This window comes from Odocoileus virginianus, chromosome 6 (assembly GCF_023699985.2).
Source record: "Odocoileus virginianus isolate 20LAN1187 ecotype Illinois chromosome 6, Ovbor_1.2, whole genome shotgun sequence".
In the NCBI taxonomy this organism is placed as follows: domain Eukaryota; kingdom Metazoa; phylum Chordata; class Mammalia; order Artiodactyla; family Cervidae; genus Odocoileus; species Odocoileus virginianus.
Window position 1 is genome coordinate 86,949,645 of NC_069679.1, and position 7,301 is coordinate 86,956,945.

At 47.1% G+C, this 7,301-nt stretch overlaps 1 long non-coding RNA gene across 1 annotated transcript; it reads left to right on the forward strand.

The window, feature by feature from the left end:
- The first annotated feature begins 3,172 nt into the window (after window positions 1-3,172).
- LOC139035702 (uncharacterized) lies at window positions 3,173-6,400 on the forward strand. Its single transcript, XR_011488411.1, has 2 exons — window positions 3,173-4,202; window positions 4,532-6,400. It is a non-coding gene; the product is annotated as an uncharacterized lncRNA (long non-coding RNA).
- The last annotated feature ends 901 nt before the right edge of the window (window positions 6,401-7,301 follow it).

The following is a 7,301-nucleotide window of genomic DNA, read 5'->3' on the forward strand; positions in this document are numbered from 1 at the left end:
TTGCTGCGCCCCACTGGTGCTTTCCAAGGCAGGCCATCCCATCATGGGCAGTTCTAATGACCAGAATGTTCTGACTGATGTTCAGCCCATATTCACATCCCTGAAACATCATTCATTATTTCTTCCTCACCAACAAACATCCTCATCCGTGTCCAGGGGCTGGACGTGGTGCTAGACACTGGTGTTAGACATGGCTCTACAGAGCCCCAGCTGGTTCCCTTTAGCCCCTGAGATTTCTGCCCACAGCTGATGAGCGCCGATCAGTTGGGGGACCCTTGTGGAGGTGCCGTGGGAGCACAGAGTGAGTGCCTCACCCAGCCAAGCTGCCCTGCGCCACATCCTAGGAAAGGATGCTCCCTGGTCCACACAACGGTCCTGCAGGGCTGCGGTTATCAGATCCCCTGAGCCTTGTCCATGCTATTAGGGTCCATCAACCCACCTTTGGATGGGCCTTGATGGCCAGATGGAGCCCACACTCCTGATACAATCACAGAAAACCTCAATGCAACATGCATTACCAAGATGAGAACAGAGACCAGGCCATCACGGGGAGTGTGGAAGCCGTGGGTGAATCCTTGAACTTGTCCATAGAAATAGCCTTTGGAAGACTCATTGGATTTTTTTCTGCTGTTGAGTCTTTCATGCCCCATTCCCTAGCTCTCCTGCCACCAAAAACATTGGCAGCACAGGCCTAAGATACCTAGATTAGATCCTAGAGAGCAGAGAACAATGTTATATTCCATTTCCCCTTGTTCCCTTGTGTGGCCACTGATACACAAAGTAGCAATTTGCAGGGCCAAGTAGTGAGTAGAAGTCTTTGGAGTCTGCCATGTGTATGTAAAAGTGGGTTTGTAAGACTGCTGGGCTCGCCTGCCTACTTGGATTTCAGAAGGTCCCAGGGCAGAGCAGCATCATTTGCCAGTTAAGTTGCTGTGATGCTCTGGGATGGCAAACAGCAGTCATACCAGTACCTTCTTTTCATCCAGCTTTCCCTGCAACATAAATGAATGCTCAAAGTTTTATTTCCTTCCCTCTGATCTATTGAGTTCTCATTTGATTTTTATTTTTTTTACTTTTTTAATAACATTTTGAGGGATGGAATTCTAGACACTCAACTCTGGAGTCTTGAAGAGACAAAGCTCAGATCCCTGGGAAATGAAGTCACAATCTAGAACTACACATCCACACAACCATCTACCCATCCAGCCTTCAAGATAGCTGAGAAGTCAGGCAAACCAAGAAGGGAGAAGATGGGAACAGTAGATACCCTGTTCCCTAGCACAGAAAGTGGGAGAACCACATCATTACAATCCCTGAGGACAAGAGTGACCAAAAACAGCATCAAAAGGTGAGGTGGCTTAGATCTCTTAATAATTTCTTAAATTAACATAGTTCTTATGGTCTATTACCTTTTCTTCCTGCCTAGTTGCCACGCAAACCACTAGTCCTACCGTGTGCTCATGGCAGACATTATTAATCGATCCTGATACTTTTCTGCAGACGGAACCTTCAGGATCACTCTCTCTGTGTCAGACTCTTCAGTTGACAAAAGTAAATACATAGTTAAACTTGTTTCCCATTCTTGTTTTTGACATGTTTGTTTGTTTGGTTGGTTTTTTTGTTTGTGTTTGTTTTTGACTTTTTAATCAAACTAGTCAATCTGGAGAGATTTTTTTTTAAGCAACCATTTGCTTAAAGCTGCTAGTTAGGTGAGACTCCTGGTTACCCCTGGGATAAGTTACAGTCAATTCTTCTTTTACTGAATGGTTCTTGGTATCTACACCACATTCCCGTGCCCTCCCTGCCTTGGCTTACCTTGAGAACAGACTCTTTTTCACATTTACCTAAGCTTTCTCCTGTGGGCGTCCCAGGTGGCACGGTGGTAATGAATTCACCTGCCAATGCAGGAGACATGGGTTTGACCCCTGGGTCAGGAAGATCCCCTGGCGTAGGAAATGGCAGCCCACTCCAATATTCTTGCCTGGAAAATTCTTTGGACGGGGGAGTCTGGGGGATACAGTCCATGGGGTTGCAAAGGTTTGGACATTGAACTACTGAGTGCACACACTCCTGCATCTTTCAGAGAAAACGCTACAGAATTATCAGGTGAAAGGAGCTTGCTGTTCAGTTCATCCCAAGCTTTCACAGCTGGTCTGTTGTTCAGGAATCACGGCCTGAAGGTATCTCTGTATAGAACTGAGTACACATTTTGGTAACTACAGCGAAGCAAGCGACTCTGGACTTTGAGAATATCTTAGAGAAGCTATTGGATTATCTCTCATCTTACAACAATTAGGCTTCTGCACATATTAACCACAAGCCTTGAGAGTCCCTTGGACAGCAAGGAGACCAAACCAGTCCATCCTAAAGGAAATCAACCCTGAATATTCACTGGAAGGACTGATGCTGAAGCTACAATACTTTGGCCACCTGGGGGGAAGAGCCAACTCATTGGAAAAGACCCTGATGCTGGGAAAGATTGAGGGCAGGGGGAGAAGGGGACGACAGAGGATGAGATGGTTGGATGGCACCACCAACTCGATGGACATGAGTTTGAGCAAACTCCAGGAGATAGTGAAGGACAGGGAAGCCTGGCGCGCTGCAGTCCACGGGGTTGCAAAGAGTCGGACACGACTGAGCGACTGACCAGCAATAACAAAGGCCGTTCCATAGCTCCTCAGGACGAGGAACGCACTCGGACGGCTTGGACCTCCCCTCATCTCAGTAATGGAGTCCCAAAGCACCTCTGCCTTCATAACCCAGAGGAGGAGAGATGCGCGGGCTCAAGAAGGACCGTTTGCTGGGCCGCCGAGCGGAATCAAGAGGGTAGACCCTGCTCCCTCTCTCCCGCCCCGGCTCTCCTGGAATCAGGCCCTCCCGCCGCGGTCACTCCTCTGTCCCCACCAGCAAGCACTCCTGCCAAGCCCGGCCTCCCCCGGTGCCGCTTCGAGCGGCGCTGGGCTCCTGCGGACACTAGGGGGCGCAGGCGGGCCTGTGAGCCCGCCCAGGCCTCTGCCACTCGCGGGCGGAGAAGAGAGGAGGCCCGGGCAGGCAGCGCCGCCCTTCCGCTCCGGGGAGAGCTGAGAGCGCAGGGGCGCGTATCCTCGCTAACGGCCGGGAGCTGCTCTCCGGTTCTGTCTGCAAAGCAGACCTGGACCCTGAGAACCGGGGACCGAGGGCAGGTCGCGTGAGGTGGCGCGCGGGCTCCTTGGCGGGGCTGGCAGCCGTCAGCCACCCCGGGGCGAGTCAGCCCCCGGGAGGCGGCGTCCGGGGACGACTCTCTGAAGCGGGCTGGAGCTTTCTCCCGTCGCACCGAGGCCGCAATCTGACCGCGTCCCCGGCCGGAGAGGCCGGAGCTGCCCAGGCCCCTGGGCCGGGCCCCTCTCTGGAGCTCGTCCACGAAGGGGGCCCAGAAGTGCGTTCGAAACTTCGGGGCTGGCGTCAGGGCCAGGGTGCAGCCCCGGCTCATTTCACACGATAGATTTCTGCTCCACCGGCCTGGTCTTCTCAGCACAGAGCGGACAGAAGCCAGCTCCAGGAGACCAGAGTCTTCCCGCCCTGTCCTCCACGCCACTCTTCCAGAACCGTCCACAGAGGCCTTGTTCTCCAGGGCTGCTGACCACAGTTTCCCAGCCTCTCGAGGGGAAATGAGGGGTGGAAACCAACCCAGGGTTTTTATTGCCAAATATTTCTTTCCCTAGGAGGACAACGCAGTCGACTCGCCAAGTGGAGATTGAAGTGGGTCCAGCGATAAACCAACTTAATGAACACTAATAGAGAACTGCAGTTATTGTTGACTTCAAAATGCAAACAAGAACTTTAGACACTGATTCCTATCAGCCGGTCAGGCCGGTACAGATGCTGCGCACTGTTTTCACCGTTGCTTAGCAATGGGGAAGGAACTGTTCTGTCTCTTATCACTGGAGGTGGAGGTAGGACAAAGCACTTTATTGGACTGAATAGGTACGAAATTAGTTTATTCTCTCTCACTTGGAGAAGGCAATTGGCAGCCAAGAGTCACTTGGACAACGAGCAGTTTCGAGGTTGGGAAGTGGCCTTCCTTTCCTGTTATCTCGGTAAATCCTGACCGCTGTGTTTCTCTACAGATAAAGTTTTGAACTTTTGCCAGAAGTGTCCTTCTAAAACTATCATTAGAGGAAATAGCTTCACACAGAGACTCACAGACCAGAGTAGGAATGAAGGTGAGGAGAGGAAGTCGAGCATGCAAAATTTAAGGGCGTTCTCCCCTCAAGTCAGGAATCAAAATAATTCATATTTTAATACAGTGTTTTATTGAAAAATATCTTTTTCTGGCTGCTCAGACTGGTATTTGGGGTCTTTCCCGACTAGGTATGGAACCAGGGTCCCTGCAGTGAAAGCTCTGGGTGCTAATCACTGGATTGCCAGGGATTCCCTTAATGCAATATTTTTTAAAAATACACATTAATGAGTAAAGTTCCATGATGACTAAAATATCCAACTTTTAAATAAAGACAGAATCAGGATCCCTGATTTTTTTCCTTTGCCTCAGGTTCCAACATGGCAGCATGGCTCAGCCCTGTCACAGACCTTGTTCCTGCCTCACACGTGTTCACAACACAGGAGAATTCTGGAGCATCTGTTTCCTCAGAAGAATGATTGCGCTGCGCGATAGAGGATCATACAGCTGGGCAGAAGGCTTCCCTTCCCCAGTGGGAAGAGGATCTTTCTGCAGTCCTTTCGGAAGGCTTCTTCCAAGACTGAAGTGGTTTGCCAGAGTACATCATGTGAAATGCTGGGCTGAATGAATCACAAGCTGGAATCAAGATTGCCGGGAGAAATATCAACAACCTCAGATATGCAGTTGCATGCATGCATGCTAAGTCGCTTCAGTTGTGCCCAACTCTTTGTAACCCTATGGACCATAGCCCGCCAGGCTCTTCTGTCCATAGGATTCTCCAGGCAACAATACTGGAGTAGGTTGCCATTTCCTTCTCCAGGGGATCTTCCTGTGCCAGGAATCAAACTCTCATCTCTTACATCTCTTGCATTGGCAGGTGGGTTCTTACCCTAGCACCATCTGGGAAGCCTGATTTGCAGTTGACACCACCCACATGGCAGACAGTGAAGAGGAACTAAAGGACCTCTGGATGAAGGTGAAGGAGGAGAGTGAAAAAGCTGGCTTAAAACTCAACATTCAAAAAACTAAGATCATGGCATCTGGCCCCATCACTTCATGGCAAATAGATGGGGAGAAAATGGAAACAGTGGCAGATTTTATTTTCTTGGGCTCCAAAATCACTGCTGACTGTAACTGCAGCCATGAAATTGAAAGATGCTTGCTCTTTGGAAGGAAAGCTATGACAAACTTAGACAGTGTATTAAAAAACAAAGATATCATTTGCCAACAAAGGTCCATATAGTCAAATATGTGGACCATAAAGAAGGCTAGGTACTGAAGAATTGATGCTTTTGAACTGCAATGTTGGAGAAGATTCTCGAGACTCCCTTGGACTGCAAAGAGATCCAACCAGTCAATCCTAAAAGAAATCAGTCCTGAGTGTTCATTGGAAGCACTAATGCTGAAGCTGAAGCACCAGTGCTTTAGTCACCTGAGTGAAGAACTGACTCATTGGGAAAGACCCTGGTGCTGGGAAAGATTGAAGGCAGGAGGAGAAGGGGAAGGCAGAGGATGAGATGGTTGGATGGCATCCCCAACTTAATGGACTTGAGTTTGTGCAAACTCCAGGAGATGGTGAAGGACAGGGAAGCCTGGTCTGCTGCAGTCCATGGGGTCCCAAAAAGCTGGGCAAGACTGAGAGACTAACACATAATGTGTCAGTGGGTAGAATTAGGTCAGTTCATGAACATGTGGATGGGAAAATAATTGATAATTTATTTTCACTAGCTCTAACTAAAATTTAGAAATTCAGCAATTAATGTAGACAACAGACCACAGTAATCTTTTGGTACCTGTGATTTAGTCATTAATAAGAATACAGATTTTTTATATTACACTACCGTCTTTGTAAGTATCTCAAAATATTATTTATGTTCATTAGTACTTGGAAATTTATAGTAGTTATTAGATTTGCTGCTAAATCTTGTTATTTTAAAAAGAAGCACATTTACTATATATCATAGTATGTCATAAATTTTAATTAATAGCTGAATTTTAGCATAATTGATTTCCTTTGTAATCCTATAATTTTTACCTTAGCCATTTAAAAACACACCAGAGGATCCATAGCATAAAAAAGGTTAGAAACTCATTCTCTGAAAGTGTATCTGTATGACTTCAGTGTGAAAAAGGATTTCTTAAACAAGACAAAAATACCAGCATAAAGGAAAGAACGATAAATTTGACTAGATTAGAAATTGTAAACTTTCCCCATCAAATATACCAAAGATGGTTGCTGAATTACTGACTCACAATTTTTTTTTACCTTGTGACAATATCACTATCTTTATTTTCCAGGAGACTCAGAGAAAGCCACAACACTGCTTATTCAGAGCCTGGATTTGAAACACATTTTTTAACATCACATCTGCCCATTTAATGATAGCCATCATATTTATAACACTCACTAAGATTCATGGAGGGCTGACCAAAGACACTTATTCCTTGGAAGAAAAGTTATGACCAACCTAGACAGCATATAAAAGGCAGAGACATTACTTTGCCAACAAAGGTCCATCTTGTCAAGGCTATGGTTTTTCCAGTGGTCATGTATGGATGTGAGTTGGACTATGAAGAAAGCTGAGCACCGAAGAATTGATGCTTTTGAACTGTGGTGTTGGAGAAGACTCTTGAGAGTCCCTTGGACTGCAAGGAGATCCAGCCAGTCCATCCTAAAGATCAGTCCTGGGTGTTCATTGGAAGGTCTGATGCTGAAGCTGAAACTCCAGTACTTTGGCCACATGATACAAAGAATTGACTCACTGGGAAAGACCCTGATGCTGGGAAAGGTTGAAGGTGGGAGGAGATAGTTGGATGGTATCACCGACTCATTGGTTATGAGTTTGAGTAAACTCCGGGAGTTGGTGATGGACAGGGAGGCCTGGTATGCTGCAGTTCATGGGGTCGCAAAGAGTCAGACACGACTGAGCAACTGAATTGAACTGACGGATACTGACCACATGCCACCCACTTAACATTCAGGTCCTTATTCAAATGTCACCTTTTCAGAAAGGCCTTCCCCTGGCCAGCCAGTCTTATTTTATTTTTCTTAATGGTACAACCACTTTTGTAAAGTATTTTTATTTATTTACTTGTTTGGCAGAGCTATGTGGCATGCAATATCTTAGTTCCCCAACCAGGA